Consider the following 25,156-nt stretch of genomic DNA (forward strand, 5'->3'; position numbering starts at 1 on the left):
CCCGTAATAAAGGGAGCAAGCAAAGAATAACAGTGGGACTACTTCTCAAGAGACAATGTCAGGACTTACCGCTTGTGGATGGCCGTCTTCCATTATGGGAGACCAAGAAGCAGCAAGAATGTGGAATTAAGGGGTAGTGTGATAGGCGGGACCTGGACTCTCGGCAATCGTGATGGAGGGGAGTGGGGAATTGGGGGTGGGGTTGTGCTCTTTACCAAAGAGTTGCGTTTTTCACCCTGATGTGCTGGGCTTCTGCACAGGGAGAAATGCACCGGATGATGTGAGATGTTGTGCGTTAAAGCGCCGATTGCTCATTCTTCAAAACTCTTATGTATAAACTGTAAATTGTTTTAACTTATTTAATGTATTTTATGGTGTGTAATGTAATGGCCTATTGTGTATAATATTGTTTTGGCCATCTGTACACCGCCCAGAGCCCTTTTGGGGGTGGGCAATTCAAAATCTAAGATATCAATAAATAAAATAAACAGACAAATAACACTGTGTACAAAATGCTTAATTTTAACAGGTCTGCTCTCTGTTTTGTTCCAGAAGAGATTTAACCACCCCTGAGCACCCATTTTGTTGCAGATTTTTTTAAGCTGGTGAGGGAGACAACTCAGCCAGTGAGCGGGGTGGGACAGTGCGTTATTATCTCAAAGCCTTTCAAGAGGAGAGAGAGATGCCGATTCTGGTCAGTTTGTTTGCAATCTTAGATCATATTTGTCCACATATACTTAATGAAGCCAGGAAGTACACGGTATTGTAAGGAACTTCTCTATCGCTTGGTCGGGGAGCCGTTTTCTTCTTCCGGTGCTGCAGAATAGTGTGGGCAGCCTTTTTCCTGTTCACTTCGGGTGAATCGCTGTTTGGACTCAGTTCTCTGCCCGTAGCTCCCAGGAGTCGATGGAAAAGTAGGGGGTCGTTAGACTGCATATTAGTTGAGAGCTGCTTCTTTTTTCTTTGCATATCCCGGGGATCGGGGTGCTTGATAAATACTTACCGACAGTGCGATGCCTCTATTTGTGATTGCTTGAATTACCTGAGACATCTAAGACAGGACCAGTTCGTGGTTTCATCTACTTCCGACCAAAACCCTTCTCATGCTGTCCCTTTCACCTGCATTACCTATGGGTAAACAACCCTTAGATACACACCTCGAAGTCATACCTGGAGCCTCATAGCTTCACAGGATGCGCAGCCAGCCGGGGCGGGGGGGTGTGTGGAAGCGATCCCGCCTTGCGCTGGCCGCGAGGCGGGCTAGCGGAATCCCCGTCTCCGTAGGCGGCGGCGGCGGCGGCGGCAGCAGCAGCGGGAGAAGCCCCCGGCGCGCCCTGGCCTGCCATGGGCCCGGGAAGCGCCCGCCTCGCGAGGGCGAGGGCGGGGGCGGGGGCGGAGAGAACCGGCGGCGCGCCCTGGCCGGCCACAGGCTGAAGCTGCTCGCTCTAGCGGGGGCGGGGCCGCGGGAAAAAACCCTCCACTTGGGTCTTTCAAACTGACAGTGATCTCTTCCTGGTGTAAGCAAGTAGGCAGTAAGTAGGCATGGAGCCTTTTAATGCCTTGCTCTACACATATCATTGTTCTATAGTTACTGCAGAATCAGAGGCATGTTTTTTTATGGTCCTAGGCGAATTAAGAATGGCATCCTGATACTTCCTCATTGCACTGTAAGGGAAATTAATGCTTGTAAGCCAGTTCAAAGAAAAGTGTGCTGACTTAGGTGAAGTTACTTGTTTCAAGAAGTGTTCCCATGTTGTTTTCTTTTTGCATAGATGAGTGCTGCTGAGGAAGAAGGATAATACAAAATGGCAGAAGCAGTTTTCCATCCCCCGAGAAGGAAGAGAAAAGTTTATGAATCCTATGATTCACCTTTTCCTATTTCTGTCCCATGGGATGGTGTTTGTGGGAGAGATTACAGAATATGCCAAGCTGAAATTATTATGTAAGAATATAATTGTGGGGAATCCTGAGGATATAGAACAGCTGTACAGCAAGGGTAGTATTATCTGTTGTCTGTCTTGTGCGTGCTTATTACCTCTGACATTTAAACAATTCAGCACTGGATTATGACAGAACTCAATTTCTTTATATAACAACCGTACACTGTAGAGAACCATGTTCAAATATTTTTTGGACAATATTTTAGCAGTTAACCTAATACATATTTTTATTCTTATCTGAATAGTTGGGAATACATCCTGGTTGGGGTTGCCAGTTCTGGTTTAGAATGAATACCGGGGGCGGGGGGGGGGGGGGGACACTGAGAAGGACAAGGTTTGGTGAGGGGAGAGCCTCAGCGGGGCATGGCCACCATAAACTCTCCACAATCCAAAAGCAGCCATTTTTCTCCAGGTGAACTGATCTCTCACCTGGGGATCCGTTGTAATCCCAGGAGATAGTTACCAGGTGGAGTTTGGCAACCCTAGTTGTAGTTAGGCAAACTATACTGGGTGATACAACCCATGTAGGCTTGCCAAGTAGTAGTGCAAATGAAGGAGAAGAAGAAGAGTTTGGATTTATATCCCCCCTTCACTTCTGTAGGAGACTCAAAGGGGCTTACAATCTCCTTGCCCTTCCCCCCTCACAACAAACACCCTGTGAAGTTGGGTTGGGGCTGAGAGAGCTCCGAAAAGCTGTGACTAGCTAAGGTCACCCAGCTTCAAGTAGTAGGAGTGCACAGGCTAATCTGGAATTCCCTAGATAAAGCCTCCATAGCTCAAGCAGCCAAGCGGAGAATCCCAACTTGGTTCCTCCAGATTAGAATGCACCTGCTCTTAGCTGCAGCTACACTTACAGAAATACAGGAACCCTCTGTTTCAAACCAACTTTCTAGTCCATTTAATACCAAAGAAGTCTACTTTCCCTGACCATCACTGCTTGCTATAGATATGTTTTAAAACCCCGATCCCCCATGATATCTGAAAGAGCAGACAGTTTGGTGGAAGCTGGATACAAACCAGTATTTCATAGTAGATCACCTCTATGTTTGAAAAAGACTTTTTTGAATTTGTTTGTTGATGCTTTTTTGGAACTTTAGAATTTGAATAGAAACCACAATGTTTATTGAATAATGTATTAAAGATGTAACTCTGAAATCACTTGTACGCCTTCTTGAGATCCAGTTCAGGTTTATGTTGCATGTTGAATTAGATTGTTGGCTCTTAGTAACAGTCATCTTCTCTCTTTTTTTTCTTTCTTTCCTTTTTTTAAAGGGATTTTTTGGGAAAGGTATTCTTTCAAGAAGTCGACCAGAATATGATATTTCAGATCCAGGACTGGTTGTTAAGTGGCAAGGTAAAGTATGTGCTACTGAATTAATATTACTGGTCCAACTATTATATACTTCGTTCTATCTGACTCAGTCTTTCAAACTGTGTGATAACTTGGAGAGTAGCTATCTTGTGGACACGATATTACAGCAGTGCTATTAAGCTTCTCTTGCCTATGAAGTGATGAAGAAGGTCAACTTTTAAAAGGTTTACATGCAAGGCTAATAAGCCTTTAAGATGTTGCATCCAAGGTCATTTTGGTTTCTGAAGAATTACTCCAAACAATCTGCAGGAATCAGAAGAATAATTGTTGTTCTATGCCAACTTAAGATAGCCCCACATACCTTTTGAAATCCCAAAAGGCCTGTCCTAATAAACTAAAGGTATGTCTGTTAATTCAACAAGATGGAATAATTTTCTTCCTTGCCTCCAGAAGTATGACAGTTGAACCCAAAATAGTCTTCTAGTTAATTTCAAGTTACTTTCATCTGATACTTAGGTCAGTTTCAATGAGATTCTGGAACTGAGCCCCACTTGTATATAAAGTAATCTGGCCCTTATGGTTGCACACCCATTCAACTGAAGTGGAGGAGCAAGTGCTTAGTATCTCTCTCTATATTTTACAAGTTTGTGATTCCTTGCCGCATCCTTGTTATAATCGACCTCTCATTAGACTTCCTCAATTAATTCCAGGAAAAGTTCCAACCAGAGAACTTGTGAGGCAGCTATCAGGTGCTTTTCCCAGGCATGCACTCCCACTTTTGTTCTACCCCATCCCCAGTTTCATTTCTTGAATTTTCCCCCCATCTCAGTTCCAGGTCTGATCTCTCCTCTTCCAAGGGTTTCCTATTTATTTCCTTCTCATTTGCAAGTCTCCACCTGTCTTCCCAGCAACTCTCCTCTTTTTTGTCATTGGTGACATAGTGCTTGCCTTTGGGTGGGAGGTGTTACGTTGGGCAAGAGACAGGGGTTAGGGTTTCTGTGGGCAACATGGCCTGGCAAGGCTGACAGGTGTGGAAAGTATGCTAGGTTCGAGAAGGAAGGAAAACTGTGTAGCAGCCTCTGTTGTCCTCCAAGGCATCTATCCACCCTTTTTCTCCATACCTCCACTCTTGGTTCCACTCTAAGAACATAAGAACAAGCCAGCTGGATCAGACCAGAGTCCATCTAGTCCAGCACTCTGCTACTTGCAGTGGCCCACCAGGTGCCTTTGGGAGCTCACATGCAGGATGTGAAAGCAGTGGCCTGCTGCTGCTGTCTCCAGCACCTGGTCTGCTAAAGAGCATTTGCCCAATCCCAAGAGAGGTGGGTGGTTTAATTTTTAATGATTTCTTAGGGACCCTATGCCTGTAAGCCACCACACTAGTAGAAATAAATAGCACCTGTTCACATATAGGGCAAGGAGACAGAAGAAAAGTAAGGCTTATTCCAATGGCTTCATCATTTACACTTTACCTGTCTACACAGTAAGGCAGTTATCTTAAAAATCAGGGGAAAAACATACAAGCCAGGTTTTTAAACTGATAGAAGGGCAAAAGAACAAGCAGTGGAGTACAGTGGTTGTAGAATGATGTAATCTGGATTAATAATTGGAGGAACCAACAATATCAGTTCAGGAGAAAAGGGCTAGCAGGCTGCAATTGTCCTTGTATTATATTATTTTTTGAATAATTTCTTGGAAACCCTGTTGTGGTTTGAATCTTTATAACAGAGTACAAAACAATCTATCTTTACATTACAGGATGCCAGGTTAAACATGCCTGTAATTTCTTCAAAAAAGTAAGTACAGTCCCCTTTGTTGTTTTGAACTGTAACTAATATATTAACAGTGAAAACTACAAATCAGTCAACTGTAACATTCTGAAAGTTAAAAATATGAGGCAATATTTCACAAAGTATCATGACCTATTAACAGAAGAAACCCAGTGTAAAATTTCTTCATAGCTGAATTCTTTTTTAAAAAATGTATGTTTCTTATTATTGATTCTCATTACTGTGGTCACTTTTTGGAGCCTTCCTTGCAAACACCTTTGGAATCTCTTGATATGGGATGGTGGGTGTAGCCACAAAATTCAGTTACTGCAACAGGAGAGGGAGAGCCATATCCACAGAAATTGTTAAACTTTTATCAATTATTCTAATAGTAACCCTTCAAATTTCAGGGCAGAAAACTACTGCTTAGAAGTGTGCCTTTTAAAATGAATGTATTTTGTAAAAGTTTAACTAGCGGCTTTTATTTATGTATGTATTTATGCCATTTTAATTATTATTTGCATTGTAAGCTGCTTTGAATTCTTATAAGTTTGAAAGATTGTGACGAATCACATGTTTTAAAATTAATTAAAAAGTATTTCTTTGCTTATACATAGCTTATGTTCAGCCACACAGTGAAGATCCTTGTGCTGTGGTTGCTGGACCAGTGGGTTTTTGGTAAAAATCTGCCCAACCATTCAAATGTCAAGTGGCCATTCAGGAACCCTTGGACAAAAGTTGCAGCTGGTCCTGGCCATTTTTGAAAAACACTCACCAGGTTCCACTTTGGAGACGCTCTTGATTTTACTTCTTTGTTTTTGCTTCTACAACCACAGACTGTGAAATCCCTTCGCAATTGCTTTTTTTCCCTTCTTAGGTGATTGAAGAGTCAAAAGATTTCAGTACTTGTAACCTTTTCTGATTGTTGAGGTTAATAAGCAGTATCAAAGTCTAATTTTTACCAGAAACAATATACATGTCCCAAATGATTAAGGGCCAAAAGGCCAAAAGATGCCATGTAAGTGAGAGCCAGCCTATGTGATATGTCTGGAGGTTTTCCCAGCTGTAGGCAGCCTGTCATTATGCAAGGGGTGGTTCAAAACATTCCCTAATATTGCTGCAGCTTCCTAGTAGTGAGTTATGTGATCACGCCAACCTTCTTGGAACTCTGTTGCACCCAAGTAGATAAAGAGTGAGTTCTGTTCATCACAAAAGACAGATTTCCTTATATTTCTGGATGATCAGTATTGCATGCAGAAGAGAGCAAGGAATAGCACACATCCTTGTACAGTTCTCTTGTGCTAATTTAGAGGCATCATTTAGTAGGAACCGCTGATATAGGAAGCCCATCTTTTCCAATGGATAGTGGGTTAGTTTTGAAAGATGAATCCCATCTGGGCCTTGACCTGCCAAGTATATTTAGGCTTGTAACTCCATCTGTAAAATGGGGGTTCTAATGTCTTACCTCAAAGGTCGTCAGATACTGAAATTATTAATGCAAACAAATCAAGTAATTCAAACAATTGATTTCCATTTTCTTAAATGCACCCGATATGGTTGATTTCATCTGGTTTGCTCTAACTGACTGACAGTTGGTTTTAGTGTAGAAATTTATACCTGCCTAGGAGTAAGAGCCTGGATCGGTGCAAATGGCATCTTGCAAAATCCATGCAAATCTGAGGAGCCCAAATGGACTAACTGTTCTACATGTAGATTATTGACAGCATTTCTGTTTGAGGATCAGTTGACTCATGTTGATTAAAAGTTACAGTGAACAATATTAATAGCAAAGCATCTGTAGTTCTTTATAGGAAGTTTTGCCACATTGATCTTTTTAAATTTAAAAAAAAGATATTTGGACTGTAATAGAAAGGCTATGGAAACATGGTCATTTGTGTATCATTATTGTGTAAAACTGCTGAATTATCGTGTCTTGTTAAAGGATTTTGCATTCTGTGTCCCTTTACCTTTTTTTTGTCCTAGATTCCATAGCTGCTATGTAGGACCTGGGCTAAAAGCCGCATGAAGGAGCAGGAACTCGATGACTGCACTATAAACAAATTCCTTCAAAATTACATTGAACCACTTTGTCTAGAGGGAAAAGCTGAACAAACTAGTGAGTTTTGGAATGAAGAAACAGAAGCAATGGAGACTGCTGAGCCAAAGCTAGCAGTGACTTCTCTTGAAACTAACGGGGATCAAGCAGTCTGTCTGGAAGGGGATCCATGTTGTGATCCATTGGGCAAATATGGCTCTAATGAACTGGACAGAACAGGATTTGAAGCTGTATCTAAGACACATTCTCCAAAAAGTCCATCCAGTTTGCATGATGACAGCAAGGAAGGTGATTGTGTCAAACAAGAATCTCCTGTTTTGAGTAATGAAGAATATAATCACCAGGGAGTTTTGTACTCGGTGCAAGAATCTGATTTAAGTCCAGAAGAAGAAAAAAGAATATGAGAGGAAAATCACATGTAAGGCAACAAGCTAGATACCGTTACTGTTCAGTTCCCTGCAATTGCATAAAAAAAACTTTTGAAACATTAATGAGTATGCATTTGTCCCCCCCCTTATAAATGTATTTTGTTTTATTTATATTTTACTTATTTTCTCTTTCATAATCCACCTTTCTCAATGGGACGACTCAAAACAGATTACAAGTATGATTTTTAAAAAACTCTAAATCAGTTGTTAAACCAGATTGCACAATATGATAACATTTGAATCCAACAAAGATTCCCAGTAAGACAAAATAATGCAGTTGGCCTGGGATTGTAGGATATGGGGAAAACAGTATAATGTTTTCAAACCTTTCTGTTTAAGAAAACGTGACAATGTGGCATACAAACCTTTTAATTAAAAAAACCTCTGGAACAATTTAAGCTGATTCTCACTTAGAAGAAGAAGGGTTGGTTTTTATACCCTGCTTTTCTCTACCATAAGAAGTCTTAGAGTGGCTTTCAAATGCCTTCACTTCCCCTGAACCACAGGCACTTTCTGAGGTAGGTGGGGCTGAGAGAGTTTGGCCGTTTATGCACGGCCTCCAGTCGCCCCCACGCCGGCGAGAGTTTCGCCGGCGTGGGGGCGGGAGCCTGCTCGCACGGAAGCGTGCGAGCAGGCGAGGGGGAGGCCGGCAGAAGGCAGGCGGCGACCGCGCGGAGACGCCTGTTCCCTCCCAGCTTACGGTGTCCCTTCTCATCACTGCCTGCGGGAGGTGTCACAGCCTGCCCACGCTGCCCTCCCGACCCCTGGAGGTCGGAGGACAGTGTGGCTGGGACGGCGACGCCTCAAGCAGACCCACCTTATGAGGACACGGTAAGTGGGAGGGGGGAGGAACACCGTCTTCCCTGCGGCGTACATGGTTCGCACCGCGGCTGCAGGGAAGACGCATCCCTCAACAACAACCCCTTTAAAGGGTTGTTGTTTAGGGCTGCCTGAGGTCAGCCTCTGGCGGGGAGGGAAGCGCATTCAGGTCGCCGCTGCTGCGTTGCAGCAGCGGCGCCTGTGCGAACGGCGGCCTGGGGGCGGCGTTTTTACCGCCCCCAGGCCGTCGTATTTGGGCCGTGCAGAAACGGCCTTTGAGAAAACTGACTGATCAGGACCACGCAGCAAACTGCAGGTGGAGGAGTGGGAAAATCAAGCCCATTTCTCCAGATTAAAGTCCACTGCTCTTAACCACTACACCATGTTGGAGCAGCAGTGGCATAGGAGGTTAAGGGCTCATGTATCTAATCTGGAGGAACCGGGTTTGATTCCCTGCTCTGCCACCTGAGCTGTGGAGGCTTATCTGGGGAATTCAGATTAGCCTGTACACTCCCACACACGCCAGTTGGTGACCTTGCGTGGCTGGGGTCACAGCTTCTCGGAGCTCTCTCAGCCTCAAAGGGTGTTTGTTGTGACGAGGGAAGAGCAAGGAGATTGTAAGCCCCTTTGAGTCTCCTACAGGAGAGAAATGGGGGATATATATCCAAACTCTTCTTCTAATGACACTTACATAGTGTAATTTGAAAGTAAGGTTAATGACTATCTAAAGCTCCTAAAGGCAAGGTCAATCCTCTGACACAAGTTGTTCATCAATGCTGAAATTTTAGAAGGGCCTTGAAGAACCTCTCTTGAGAAGTCTGCAGGTGCTCCAAGGGGACATCAATGCAGCTAAGCCAGTGGTATCCAGAGAGTTCAAAATACCTCTGCCTGAAGACCCTGCTGTGACATGATTGAGCTGCTTAGAGGGAGATGCAAGCAAAAGTAAAAATGGTTTTATGGGGAAAAGAGGTACAATTTAGGATTCTGGCAAGCTCTTAGCTGATTATAACTCAATAAAACATTATGATTACTGCTTTATAACTTGGTTTTACTACTTTGTTGTAGTTGAGCGAAAGAGAAAAGTTAGTATGCAGAAGAAATCCATTTAGGATTTTTGAATACTTGCAGCTCAGTCTAGAAGAGGTAAGGTTTCTCCTGCGCACATACAATATTCATGCCATGCTTGGTAATCTGACAGAGCAAATATATAGCATTATACATTTTTAGATCCTCGTCCATGAATAGAAAGTATTTTAAATAAATGGTGATCTCCATATAACTTTCAAAAAGCCATATTATCCCTCTGGGGAAGAGGCGGCCTATAAATCTAAAATATAAATAAATAAATAAATAAATAAATATAAATCCATTCAGCCTTGCAGAACTGTCAATTCAGAGACTGTCTTTCCAGCTGCATGTCTTTATGGAGCAAATGGCAGTGCCTTGAGTAGAGTAGCAAAGTAATAGTTTGCTCATGCAGGTTGTCTGACATGAGAGAATTGCTGCTTATCAGCAACCAGGCTCACTAGACATGTTGATAACCAGTGATTTCTGCTTTAATCACTATCACAGTTGTGGGCACTTTAGAGCACTGCGGCCCTCTTCATTCCTCTCATCCCATATTGTGTTTTCCTGTGCATTTTAAATATGATTCTTGCCATTTTACTACTCCCTTAGCAGTAGTCCCACTTCCCATTTGCTTAACACAATATACATATTCACCTTTTCTAGAAATCAATTGATTTTTATATCAGGAATGACTAGTCCTATTTCTTACATTTAAGCGTAGAATTATTATACAATAAAAGGACAATAATGCCATTAGGCATGATCTGGCTTTAAAATCCCATGCTGCTTTGACTGGTTCTCTCCCCTATCACCCACCTTTTGTTTTTTAATGCTATTCAGAACGCATCTGTGGCAGTACTCTGAAACTCATATGGTCTACCAAGAATAATTCAATTTATTGTTTCTTTTTAGGCTTTTTTCTTGGTGTATGCCCTGGGATGTTTAGAGGTATTTATTACAATGGAGAGGTAAGATAATTCTTCTGGTCATTTTGTAGGTGGGTACACTGAATTGATTTGTTGCTTTGGGAATTGCTGGACTAACACATGACAATGGACACTTTATGTTGGTTTGCAAGTTGTCTTTGCCAACTTTTAAAGGGTAAGATAATGTTCACTAGTAGTTTTTAATGCTTTTTTTAGCTTAGAGTGGGAAATCTTTAGCTGCAATCCCTGAACCTATATATCAGGAGGAATATATAGGTTCAGGAGTCATTAGGGTCAGTGGAATGTGCCGGGTCAGTGGATATGTGCAGTTGTTTTTTAGAATGCCTTGAACAAATTTTGCTAAGGAAACGGTGCCTCTACCAGGGGTACATCCCTTTGGAATATCCTGGCTCTGGAGTTTTCAGTAGTGACAGCTAGAGCACTGTTTGTATACTGAATAACATTAATGGTCTGTCTTCATGTTTGACCTGGTGGGTACTACATATATTTTCTCACAACTTTAATTAACATAAACATAAATAACTAAGTTTTGGGAGTATCTAAAATCATTTGGGGGGTGAGCAATAGTATGGCATATTATCCCATACATGACTGCATTTGGTTGTGGTTTTAGGCACCGTTATCTATCTTGAAGCTATGGGAATTATTCAGTGAAGCGCAGCCCAATTTTAGGGCTACATACATGGCATATCACTATTTCCGATGCAAAGGGTGGGTTCCTAAAGTTGGACTGAAATATGGAACTGATCTCTGTGAGTATTTTACTTTCCAGAATTATTTTTTACATATTGTTTGTGACAAAGGCTGTAGATAGTTTATGGTGCAAATGACATTAAGCGTAACAGTCTGTACTTCTGGACTAAAATTCTGATAAACTCTGCCAATTGGCTATGCTGGCAGGGGCTGATTGGAATTGTAGTCCATGAACATCTGGAGGGCCATAGGTTGGAGACCACAGCTCTGGATTTGAATGATGGCTGATATTGCAGGTGATTAGAAACTACGCTTTAGAAGGTACTAGGGAGTTCAGTTGAGTTTCTTAGGGCTATGGAAGGTGTGAAATACTTTTATATACTCATGTATCAATCGAGCTTTTCTGCAAGACATTTTTTTGTGCTGAAAAAAAAGCCCCCCCCGGCTTATCAATGGAAGTCCAGCTGTAAATTTTTAAAAAAATATTTTAGGGTTTTTACTTTGTCTGGCAGCTAGGGGTGCAGACGTTTTTTAGGCTAGCGGCACCAAAAATTTCCAAGGTGACACTCCTGAATTGATAACAAATAGCCTCAGCCAGGTTTGGGTAGAAGTTTGGTTCAGGGGTCCAAAGTTATGGGACCCCCAGAGGGGGTGCCCCAACCCCATTGTTTCCAATGGGAGCATATATAGTAGATGTGGCTACATTTTGACAGTCCTTAACTTTGGACCTGTCCTTGAGATCCCAAACTTCCCTAGCAAACCTGGCTGTGGTATCATCAGGATAATCTCTAACTGAGCCAGGTTTGGTGATGTTTGGTTCAGGGCCAAAGGGTTATGGATCCCCAAAGTGGGTGCTCCCAGCAGTCACCCAGTGACAATGGAGGCTAATGAGTAGATGGGGCTGCCGAGGGTCCCTTGGCTTTGGACCCTCTGAATTCACCTGCTCTCGGTAATTATCATCAGGAGGGTCTCCTAACAGATACTCTGAAATGAATTGGGTACTGCTAGCATATAAACATTCCTCCTCTGACAGGTTGTGTGAATGTCCCTTCTAAAATGACACCTGCCATGTGCAATTTAAAAAAATATGTACACTAAAATAATGAACTGTAAAAGCAGTGTGGTTTTGAGTCACAATGAACAGCCATGTTCATTCCAGTTATTATTAGCAAGATCCAATTGTTTCGTCCTTTCTATAACACAAAACACAAAGGTTTTTGTTGTACTTTTAAAGTTTGATACCATGTTGTTCTTGTTGACCCTCTTTTCCACTTAAGGAGCTAGTTTACTGTTTTCTTTGACATAAACATTCAAAACATTTAACCTACTGATGCCTCAATTAATGTAATTTTATTGGTATCTATTTTTATTTTTGAAATTTACCAGTAGCTGCTGCATTTCCCACCCTTGACTTATACTCAAGTCAATAAGTTTTCCCAGTTTTTTGTGGTAAAATTAGGTGCCTCGACTTATATGCGGGTCGACATATACACAAGTATATACGGTATTAAAGTTTCTAATGATCCTCTGTTCAGTCTGCTTTCTCCATGACTTAAATAATATATTGTCCATGTTTTTTTCAAATATCCTGGAGTTTTGTTTGAGTGTTGAGTGATGTAGTCCTGTCTCAGTGCAGTTGTCTTTTTGTTGGTCTCTTTGAATAATACATGTGCAATACTGCGTGGTAATTTAAATTCGTTTAATTGATGATGGTCTATTATCAGTTTATGAATGAAATGCTTTTACTGCAACTGAAAAGATTGCGTGTATGAATCTACTGGAGGTTTGGTATTATTTATTTTATGAGGGTCTCTTTAATATACAGCACGCTTTTTTTAATAACTGGTTCTCTTTGAGGCAGATGTCTCCTGTGTGTTAGCCTAAAGAAAGAAAACCTTTAGAGGGGTGATAAGTCATCCCCCGTGTCATTTCTCTTAAGCAGGATCTAATTGTGAGTTTAGTTGATATATGGTGTTCTTTTCTTTCTCTTTCTAAGAGATCCAAGAAAGCAAGATTAGTAAACCCCTCCCCCCCATCACAAATAATTGATGAAGAGCAAATGAATTTTAAATCATGCAACATTTTAAACTACTACTTAATCTAATAACATTGTTCTTCTATGCTGGACCAGCTTGCCCCAGACACTCTTATACATTCACCGGCATTAGTTATAGTGCCTTTTTATGTACACTTGATTCTGAGGAGAGATGTTCGATATCTTTGCTGTCTCAGATAATCAGTTTGAGAGCTGGCCTGATATATTCCTATTCCGAGGGAGCATGTGGAATATGCTTTTGATTACTTAGCTTTTGCTTTTCACATATGTTTCAAGGCTGCCTTATGGATATGCAGCCCTGAGCTCAAAGACTCCTCTAGGAGCAGGAAATATAGACATTGCCTCAATAAGAATGATAGTAGTAGTGCCAACTGAAGGAGAGCAAAGTGTAGGACTGACTTAAGTCCCTCTCCCTTTGAAATGGATGGAGACTATTTTTTACCTCACAGAGAAAATCATGCATGAACACATATCTGTGCACACAGCTTCTCTATGTGTCATGTTGGCAGACTTGGATTTGGTGTGGAGTAGAAGTTGAATGTCTCCTCTAAAAAATGGTGTACCAAACAAGTAATGTTATTTTACCTCAGTGAGAAAGATTAGTTTTTGTACATGTGCCATCAATTAAAGAGAGGGGTCCTATCTCTAAAGATAAGTTAGAGACAAGCCACAGAATAACTTCTGGATTTGTGAACAAGCATACATGTCTGTTAAACTAAAGGATTTGTTCATCAGACTGGTTTAAACAAAATACATATTGTGACAGCTAATGGAGGCTAAAGGAGTGTGTTTTGTTTTTTGTTGCAGTGTTGTATCAAAAAGGTCCTCCTTTTTACCATGCCAGGTATAGTGCTCAGTTTTGGATACAATAATTTCTTTGCTTCCAGTATAGTATGCGTTCAACTTTCACCAATTAATTAAAACTAAACTTTATGTTTCCACTTGCTTTATTATAGTATTTTTTTGTAACAAAAGAAATACTTATCCCACTTGGGAAGGTTGATGATCTTTACTTTTTAATCATCAACCAGGAGGTACAAAATAAGTTTGAAGCTTTTCCTAAAGGACTTCAGAGAAATTCTCTAGATATGTGGTATAGTAGCTTTGGTAGTCCTACAGCTGGACTGAAGGACATGTAAAGCATGTTCGGAGGAATTGCAATTTCTGAGTGCACCATGAATGCTCTAATTACAGAGAATTCTATTTTCATCAAAGATTTTTGTTTGCCACTGTGGATAGCCTTAAAGTTATGTGTCATGGTCTGCAGATCATGTTAACTGACATACTTGCATTTAGGGTAAAATATAATACATCATGCAAGACAGACTTGTGCCTGGAAGCAAAGGAATTAAAATTGGTCACTCAGCACTCTGTTTGCTAGAATGGCTTTCCACATCTCATTGCCAAAAAGCCATCTGCTCATAAATTGTTTTGAAGCTGGGTGTAATCCTTACAGTAGCTGAACAGCAAATACGGAAATAAAGTAGGCTTTATAAATGTATAAACCATTTGCTACTAAAAATAATTTTTGTTTGTTTTTCAGTTATTCTGTGATTGTTGAATTAGTTAATGATGACTTTGAAGGATCATCCACAGAGATCATTCAGCTGGAAGTCTTTGTCCAGTTTGAATAGGAACTACAGCAAATGTTTCTAAGGTAACAAAATAGAAAGAGGAACTAATCATGTTTAAAAAGTCAGGAAAAATTATAGGGTGAAGTGAAAGTGGACATACTTGAAGTACCTCAAAGAGAGCTCTTTGGCAAAAAAAATGTAATGTAGAATTATTAAACAGAAAAATTCCCCAATTTTAATGTCTGTTGAAATAGAACTTCTAATTCCTGTTCCTGGTTGCCACAATGAACCCCTGTTTTCTCCCCTGGACTTGCTGCAAATAATTTTTGAATCCCGTGTGTGAGAGAGAGAGAAATGATGAGAGAGAGAGAGACTTGTCCCATCTTTTCAGGATTTAGGGACTAAGGGTGCCAGTGCAAATTGCCCCTCTTTCCCTCCCCACCAAAGACCCCTTCAGGCTGGAGTTGCTTTTAATGGTGTGGACAGCAGAATTCTTAAAAATGTTGTCACCCATCCGTTCCCCTGGACGTTAATTTGCATTTGTCCACTGTTATTAAGCACACTTATAGTTCCAGTTTTCATGGAAAAAGAGTAGGGAATGTTCTAGATCCAGATTTATTTTTTATTTTTTAAAGTGATTCAATTGTCTTACACCTCACATGTACAGCAACTTCTTCAGTTTTACAGTTTGTGTGGGAGAACTTCAATCTTTTTTCAGTGGGAGGGACAAGAAAACCGGTATCCCACTGATACTTCTCTGTTCATTTGAAGGTCTGCGGAGGAAGTACTTTACAATATTTAGAACAGACGAGTCAATGGGACTGATAAAATTATTGAACATGTTTTTGTTTACTATAAGAGAAGAGTGCAAGATTTATTTATTATTTTGTTTGTCCCTAACATAGAGGGAGGGTCAGGAAATGGAATGCAATGGGAAACCAGTACATCTGATTCCAGAACTTCTCATTACCTATACTCTTTCTTTCTTTTCTTTTTGCTATAATTTCTTGTTCTGAACATTCATCCCAGGATATCAGGAGTCCCTTAAGCTACCTCTGGTTGCAACAAGAAAAGCTGCAATACAATTGGAAAGTTTAGAAAGCCTCAGTATGCTTGAGATTTCTTATCTGTTAAAGACATGACAACAAATTATGATTTGTTACTCTGAACATACCTAGGAAGTCCTTTGGGTTTGAATACTCACCCTTATCTCCCCACCACTATCACTACATAAGACGTGGGAACAGATCTTTTTTGCATTCTAGTTTGTCATTCTCATCCAGAACAACATGGATTACTTCACTTTCTTACACCACCAAGAACTCCAAACCAAGAGTTTAATCCTGAAGCTTATAAACACGCTTCACCTTTACAGTTTGTAGTTTTGTCTGGATTTGGGATTTGACCCCAAAGCTTAATTCTGTATTAAATGAACCATACTGGTTGCAACATCCATTACTTAGGGATATCAAGCAAAACCAATATATTGCTTACTTTGATTACCTCCATCCACATTTTAATCAAACTAGGTTTTTAAAAAAGAGTCCCTTAGTATATTTACATGGATTTTAATGTTTACTCACCAACAGGAACTTTATGTTCAATTTACCTGATTAAACCATCTCGGATATGACTGAAAAGAAAATGTCATCACCAGAGTGTCTCAAAAGAAATTAAAAGTTCCAGTGTATGCTAGTTCTGGTCTGATTTTCATTTGTTTCTTGAAGTCTGTGACTGCCTTAAGGCACCCAGCTCATTGGGCAGTTATAGGTAATACCATAGGTAGTATTATTGACTTCCCCTCAACCCAGGTTACCTCCTAGAGCAGTGATGGCGAATCTTTTCAAGACCAAGTGCCCAAATTGCAACCCAAAACCCACTTATTTATCGCAAAGTGCCAACATGGCAATTTAACCTGAATACTGAGGTTTTAGTTTAGAAAAAACAGTTGGCTCTGAGGCGTGCGTTACTCAGAAGTAAGCTTGGTGGTAGTCAGTGGCTTTGCTTTAAAGCAACCGTGCAACTCTTCCAACGGGTGAGTCACGACCCTAGGAGGGTTTACTCAGAAGCGAGCTTGCTCCCAGGTAAAGGATCACCCTTTAGCATGAAAATCAGTGGGGTCTAACAGCGCTTAACAGGGTTACCTACACTGCTTCCTCAAAACTCGGTCTTAGATTTAATGCTAATAATCGAGCCCAGCAGCCCAGGCCAGCCTAGATGTGGGGGGGGGGGGGCACTCTGCCATGCATGCCCTCCCTCAGAGAGGGCTCTGAGTGCCACCTCTGGCACCCGTGCCATAGGTTCGCCACCACTGTCCTAGAGCTTCATGGACCATGACTATCTGGCTTAGGGGGGGAAAGTGTAGCATCTAGGGATGAGAAGTGGGATAATATTTTTGTTTATATTTGAATTATTATCTGAGTTTCTGTGTGCATCCAGTTCTCTAAAAGCTGATTATTAGGGCAGAGTGGAATACAAATTAATTTCCCTTGTTTGACACACATGGTTTCTTCCAGCTGTTGCCCAATGGTGAAATATCCAAATGCATGGAAACTATTCCTAATCTGCTCTGGTAATGGACAAACTGGCCCCAAAAGAACACTGCAGGGACTAATATTCTTCTTCTTGGCAGGATCTAGAATGGCCCGGCATCCAAAGAAACATGCAATCATTTCCATGCTCCCCAGAGAACTCTCAGTATCTCCAGAGCAGCGACTTGCCATGTCACATAGCAAGCCTTTGAATCACTGGGGATTTTCAACAGCAGCTTGTGACATGATACAGAAATGGTATTGTACAAAGAAAAAAATATATAGTGTACGTGCCCCAGCAGCCCTTAGGAATCCTGCCAAATCTGAAACATTCACCAAAAGATCTGCTTTACCAGAGCAGGTCCTGAAATTAATGTTAAGTATATGAAAATGGATTGTGTGTGTAAGGGACAGACAGACAAGATAGGTCTGAATTCAGAATGAACTCAAGGCTCCATCAGGAAACCCCTGAGACTCCTGGCAGGTATCTGCAGTAATGAGTCTTCCCCTGGAGATAAGCCAATGAGCCCACTCCCGTTCCATAAAAAATTGGCAGTGAAGTTAGCTAAGGATACAGCTGATCCTCTAATAACCAGTGGACACTTTTTCTTTCCTCTTTCAAGGAATTGATTCTACATCGTTGGGTCTCATCCCGTGAGCGTAATGGTGAACAAGATGAACTGTGATAAACTAGGTTGGAAAACTAGTATTATTGAAATATCTACTCCCAAAAAAAAAGAACTGTTCAAGAATGTACACACATAGAGCTATAACTGCATGGTGCCTTTAAAGAACCCCTGCTGAACCTATATATTTTATGTTCTGTCACAAAGTAAGACTCCACAAAATTGAACACATACTGGTGTGGTGTTGGATCTAAAGGATAATTTCTGCTGTTATAAAACACTTCCATGTGTTGGTATTGCTGTGAATTTTAGTGTTCTGGATGCAGGTGAAGATAGGAATTAACCAATCCTTATTGTGGTGGCTACTTCACACTGAAAGCTCCACTTCACAAACTACAGAGCATCAAACAGATTCTTCCTGTTCTAGAAGCAAGTGGCATGATGTCATTGGAAAATGCGGGTGATAATGGTGGGCTGCTATATTAAAAGAATTAAAAGAAACGAGATAGTCTGCTTATTTTGAACAAATGTAGAATGAAGCACTGGTCATTTTGAAAATTGACACTGATTATTTACAACATGCAAAAAACTGAACACTTAAGAAATGTAGGCAACATTTTATTTCATGTAATGCTAGTCATGGTTTAGAAAAGTATACAGAAGCTTATCTGAAAGGTTACAGTAGGCTGAAAGGTTACAGTAGGCCTACAGTTTTATGTTGAAAATAAGTCTCACTAAAGTCTGTGGAGCTTCTTCAGCATAATATGGATTGCTTGCAGATACTGTAGTTTCAGTTGGTCAGGAACAAAAAAATCATGAAGGGGTTAACCTAAGCCTTTTATTTTTGCTGCCAGCTGTATTTGATTTTTTATGATGAATGACCCCCTGTGGAATTATTGTTCTCCTGCTCAAAGTGGTCAATGATGTAGAAGCCATTCTTGCATATTTCCTTGTAGATAGTGATGTACTTGGAAGCTTTCTTTGTCCGTGGAATAACAAATTTTTCTGTAAATTCACTTTTATTCATTTGCTGCTTCCCCTTGTGCACTCCAACACACAGTTAATAAATGTTAGTGCATATATGTATAACCAGTTGTGAACATGCAGTCTTCATGTACCTATGATATGATGGGTAACCAGAATTGAACATAAGAAATGTAACATATAGTGCTGTCCTCAGGTTACACTGGTTGGGCATAGGATTACAACCAACTTATCTTATGTTGATGGAACACGAAATTAGGATAGTGCAGTGGTGGGATTCAGCAGGTTCGCACCACTTCGGCAGAACTGGTTGTTAAAATGGTGCTTGTAAACAACCAGTTGTTAAATTACTTGAATCCCACTATCGGAACCGCTTGTTAAATTATTTGAATCCCACCACTGGATAGTGGCATGTACCCTACCACTCCAAGGAGCAACAGTCGAAGCTTTCCTCCAGCTTCATTGGCTTTTTCTACAAATGGAAGAACCATTTTATTTGGAGGAAGGCTCCTTCAGCTGCAGGAGTTTCTTTCGACCTAAGGCTGGATGCGTGCCAGTGTGCTTCAATAGTCTGATTGTCTTGGGAATCAAAACTGATAGAATGGGAGGATATGGTTGAGATGAGCTAACTGAAATGTAGCTGGTAAATTCAGTAAACAGGATTATATTGAGCTACATTCCTTGTGATGCTTGGAATAGTGATCCATGAAGACTGGCCAGCAGTGAATGACATCTTTGCTCAATTCCCATTTTACATTTCATTTTAAACAAACAGGAAACAGCTATTACATCTAAAATGTTGTTCAATTGATTGCCAAGAAGTTCCTTAGTTTACATTGATGAAATATGGATTTAGGTTTGTTTTAAAAAAAAGAAGACAAAGGGAGTGGACGATGATTGCTTTTTTGCAACCCGACTCATATGCTCCCAGGCTGTAAACTACTGGGTGGGCTTTGACTAAAACAAACCAGATGAGAGAGTCAGCCACACGTTTTATGGCCTTTGTTTAGAATCCAGAACAAATGAATCCCTTTTTAAAAAAATGCTCATTGTAAAATTTATGAATTGTATTACCTTTCTGAACTGCAATAAAATAACAAATGTCCCAGAGTGAATGTTTCTAACCTGCATTACGTGTGCTGTACTCTTAGCAAAAAGTCAGCACTGTAGTTCCAAAGTGGATTCTTTGCCTGCACGCCTCTGTAAGCTATAAGAACAGCTTGGATCTATCAGAGTTTCCTGCCTGCCTGAAAGTGTCGCATTTCCTCACTGGACATATGCCACCACCCTGCAGCAGGCCCCTTGCTTGCACTCTGGGGTCCTGTTCCTGGAGGGCCTCTTGTCCTGCTGCTTGCAGAACATTTCTGTGGATCTAAGCTAACATCTATTTCCAAAGAAACTAAACTTAGCTCTTGTTAGCTCAGTACTGTGGGATGATATATATTACGGCTTATATTTAAAATTGCAGAGCTTGCGCTCATTAATTACCAACTATTTATGTTAGTTATTCCTTATAGGTATTTATAATTGCCAATATGCATATATTATGTTAGGTTAAAGAAACAATCCCAGTGAGGCTACGATGTGTGCTAGTGTCATTTACTGGAGATAAAATTCCAGTCAGAATTAATTGAAAAGCAAAAGGATTCTACTTCCCTATTCCTGTCAATCTCATACTAGAACAAATCACAGAACTGGAAGACACCACAAAGGTACCCAGTCCAACCCCCTGCCATGCAGGAACACACAGTCAAAGCACTCCCGAAGCCCCAGGTTGGAGCCAACTATTGTCAGTTCCATCCCCAGAAACATCTCCCCCACCCGCTCCAGCATCTATCAGATGCCAACACAACTCCTAACGCTGGCCTCCCTGCCAGCTCAGGAGCTGCCAAGATCCATAGCGCTCGCCTGCCTCCCAAGTTACCCACCTCATCAGCACATCTGCCAAATGCACTGGTGGGGTGGGTGCACACGGCAGTGCAAGGTCGCGCCAGCTCCATTGAACCATTCCCCCCTACACTTTGGATTGGGCTGTATCACTCTCAGATCCCTTTCACATGTACTGCTGTCAAGCCAGATATCACCCATCTTATATCTGCGCATTTCATTTTTTCTGCCTAAGTGTAGTACCTTACATTTCTCCCTGTGGAAATTCATTTTGTTTGTTTTGGCCCAGCTCTCTAACTTGTCAAGGTCATTTTAAATTCTGATCCTGTCCTCTGGTGTATCAGCTACCCCTCCTCATTTGGTGTCATCTGCTACATTTGATTAGTATGCCTTCTACTTCATATTTTGGCTCAGCTTTATTTTTTGTTGGGAAAGTCTGAAGTTGTTCTGGATCTGCCCCAGTTCCTGCTGAGAAATGGAATATAGTAACAATACTATTAAGTAGTACTTGTGGGGCTTTTAAATCTAAAACTATACTGGGTTTTTTTCCTTCAGATACCAGGCAGTCTTACATGCTATTTAACTGTTTTCTTTTAAAAGTGTTTTTAAACCATAGTCTCCAAAACAGCAGTAGTTTGCCTTTTTGTCCAGTGTATCATATGGCAGTTTACATTCCTATCAGTTCCCACTGCTAGTACAGATTTTTTTCAATGACATGCTCAAAATTCAAAACCAAAACATTAATCATTGGTCACATATATTAATCTTAATTGAAATTATATGTTGAGAATCTCAGGTGAAAGTATGCCTGACAAATTGCTCAGCCATGTGGGCGCCCACCTGGAAAATTAAAATTTTCCAGGCACAAGCCAATCTGAGTCACAGGCTAACCTGCAGGGACCACAGCTCAGACCTGGCCTCTCAGGATAGCAACCCACTGAGAACTTTCCCTGTTAGTGAAATGGTCATTTGCCCCAGCCCTTCAAACCCCCAGAAAGGTATGTGCAATGTGTCTCTCCCTTCTGAGAAATGCAGGTTCAAGATAAAACGAGAGTCCATCTCCTGGCACCTTAAAAACGAACAACCTTCCAGCATATACTTCTGTGAGCTCTGACTTACACTGGAATAGATGCTGTTAGTTTATAATGTGCCACAGAACTCTGGTTTAACTTTAATGCAACACACTAACGTTGCTACCCTTCTATAATTACCGACAAGACCTTTATTACAGAAACAAGTACACAGAAGTGTTCAGCCATACCTTTTTTCCACTGTGTGGAATTATGAATACCTCGATTGCAGAATATCATTACTATGCAAACCTATATTCAACCTTGCCTTAAGATGGGGAAGTTGCAGTCTGCCTCTTACTGAATAGTGCCACCTGTTAACTGAACGAAGGAAGCCTAATGAGAAGGGGTAGACATTCCAAGTGGGACTCGACTTGACCGGCTCATATAAAGGAGAATCAAATCTAATCTGTTAGTTTCAAGGAAGGGAGAGACCAAAACCGATCATACCTATTTCTCTACTTCCTAAGAGCAGGTTGCACTATTAGTTGAGCTTCATACCTGTATGGAAGCCAGATCTCTGCTGCTGAGAATTGTTCTGGGTAATATCCCATTGTTTGAGCAGAGCATACATGTCAGGCTGTACTAGGAGGACGTTTACACATTGTTCCCATCCATGTTCACCTCTGTTGATTCCTGTTTTAGATTTGTAATTATATACCAAACCTAAAAGCAAAAAAGCGAGAGAGGTGAACCAGGACTAACAAAAAGGGGGAAATAACTGTGATGTGCTTCATTATGAGAATATCTTAACTGTTTTCATCTCATTAATTTCCATTCTATGTGGAAGCAATCATGCCAGAAACTATCACTAAAAGGCTAAACAATAGTTCTAAAAAAATCCTGGTTATTTAAATCCACAGTATGATCTGCAAGAGATCCAGTGTCTTGTGAATGGTTAGTGCTGGACTGAATTTTGGAAGGACCACATTCACAGCTCTGCATACCATGAAATGGATTTAGCAGGATGGCCTAGTCTAGTCTCTTTCCCTCCCCTCACCCACATTGCCTCCACAGGGTTGTTATGAGACTCCTTGGAGATAAGGCAGGATGAAAATACAATAAGCATGGTCTCATACAGTCCCTGTAGCAGATTTACAGAATTCTGAGCAAACCATTACATCCACTTGTCTGTTTTCAATGTTTCAAGGATATTGTATACTGACAATAAAGATTCATATAATAAATGAAACTTGCATTTCTGGATTTTAGACCTCATGCAATTACACCATATCAAGAAATAAAGGAAGAATTTTTTGTTTTCAAAAATATACTTTCAATGTTGGGTCTCTGGAAAGGGACAGTATTTGGGTAGGAGGTCCTTCATTAGAGCCACAAAATCTTCTTGTTGTTGTTGTTTTTGTGGAACTGATGCATCCAACTTTCAGCACAGTTGTCCCATTTCCACACAGCCGAAATAAGATGTCCTGGGGATGCTAAAAGAGACATCCTAGGAAGGCACTCTGCACAGCTTTTTTCCCAAGATGTCTTGAAGACCCCATATTTTAGCTCAAGGTGTCTTTTTTAGAGAGCAGTTCAAAGTGCATCTTTCCCCCTAAGCGGCCAAAGTTATCACTGACTGGCTGTCTTGGAATACAGAGATCAGAGAGGTGCCTTATTTTTCCTGCCTGATCATTTTGCTCTTTGGTCAGTTTCCATCCTCAACACATGTACCTGATATTTTTTTGTGCAGCCTGAGAGGGATTCTTCCTGCCACCATTTTAGAAAGTTTACTAGGGCGTTTGCTCTGCGGAGCTCCAGTCCCAGGTGCCTTTTCGGCCCCAAAAGTGCTAGTTTTACTAATTCCAAGCGATAAATAGTTTTCCTATTTTCAAGAATTTTTCGATGGCTGTTTCTGTAGCAACTCATGAATAAAATCTGAGAATCTTAGCTTGTCAACTCAGTACTTGAATTAACTACAGGCATCCTAGTGACACCAAGTGTCTAGTGCGGACAATGAAGGCCGAGGTCTGCTGTTGAACTCTTGCATAGCACCCACAAAGAATCTCTGCATCTGGCTCTGTTCATTTCCTGCTTACTCTCCCCCCCCCCAAACAACAGCACAGTAAACCCAGATGGGCAGCAGATATACATTTACAAGACCTTGCCTGACTACCCATTAATCTGGCTTCCCTGTTTGTGGCAAGTCCACCAAAATGACGATACAGAGCTAAAATGTCCAATGCATAGAGGAGGCACAGAGATAAAATATTTATTTGGTATATTCATTGCCGAACACTCTTACCATTGGTGCTGGTTATTCCAACATGAAGGTCAGAATTTCCATGCGTACCCTCTGGAAACAAGAAATTATGTTTTTTTTCTTACAGGAAAACAATTTGTTACTTTTTTTAAAATGTACCTATGCTGGCTGAACAGATGTTCTGTTCTTTTCCTAGAAGAGACTATGACATAGAAAATGTAGTCACCGTTGAATCCCACATTTGATATATTATTGCAAAATCAATTTTTGAAATTAACCAAGGAGGTGATTTGAAAGGGATAGAGGTGACTCAATGCAGTTTTTGCAACCGAGCCAGACATTATGCAGTCTATTTTGAAGCTTCAAGAGAAATTGGTTTCAAAGTTCAATCTATGCCCCAGCAAAACAAGCAGATGTAGATTCACATGACTGAGAGATTCTTGGGTCCCCTGACTGCCAGAACAGGCTGAGAATTCTGTGGTAGGTACATATATTTTGCCTTATCAAGATTCACCTATGACAGCTCTAGCCTTGTAAAGATCATAGAGATCACTTGTATCCAGACTTTAGGGATTAGCTACTGGTCTTGGACAAAATAGCCTCCCCTTGGCAAAAAGCAGCTTGGTAAAAGGGAGATCCTTATACATCATCTGCTTAGGCAGTGTCCAAAAACAAAACTGAAAAGTAGCCATACCTTAGAAATGTTCCTGAAATTGGGCTTAAGCAAAAAAGAACATTTTTCTCTGTACCCATTAACAAAAGGGCTGGGAATACTGACAGGTGCTGCTTCCAGTCTCCTGTAGCTCACATTCTGCCCACACAGGGGCCGGGAACTTAGGCCTATGGAGCACAGGAGAATGTAATGTCTTTCTTACAGTGGCTGATTTTTATTGTGGAGTTGTCTCTGAATCCAGAGGCTGCATCATGTCAGCTACAGCCTGGTACCTGTCACACTCCAGTGTGAGAAGCCATGAATTAGCCACTCAGCTGGGCATGGAAAAGGGGAAGGGATTATCAAAGAATGACAACATATGTGGCCAATCAAGCTTAGAATAAGAAACAAACTGGGAAACAGACCATGCAGGGAGAAAGCAGCAGGAATGTCTAGTCAGACACCCTCTTAAGGAGCTATTCAGTGTTTATATTAATTTTACCAGAGAATGGTGCTGATTATTTTTATGAGTAGACTCCAA

At 41.0% G+C, this 25,156-nt stretch overlaps 2 pseudogenes; one reads left to right on the top strand and one right to left on the bottom strand.

Moving 5' to 3' along the window:
- The first annotated feature begins 823 nt into the window (after window positions 1-823).
- Window positions 824-18,320, top strand: LOC125427790 (annotated as a pseudogene).
- Window positions 18,321-18,424: 104 nt separating this feature from the next.
- Window positions 18,425-24,886, bottom strand: LOC125429723 (annotated as a pseudogene).
- Between the last annotated feature and the right edge of the window lie 270 nt (window positions 24,887-25,156).

The sequence above is a fragment of the Sphaerodactylus townsendi genome, linkage group LG03 (assembly GCF_021028975.2).
Source record: "Sphaerodactylus townsendi isolate TG3544 linkage group LG03, MPM_Stown_v2.3, whole genome shotgun sequence".
NCBI lineage: Eukaryota > Metazoa > Chordata > Lepidosauria > Squamata > Sphaerodactylidae > Sphaerodactylus > Sphaerodactylus townsendi.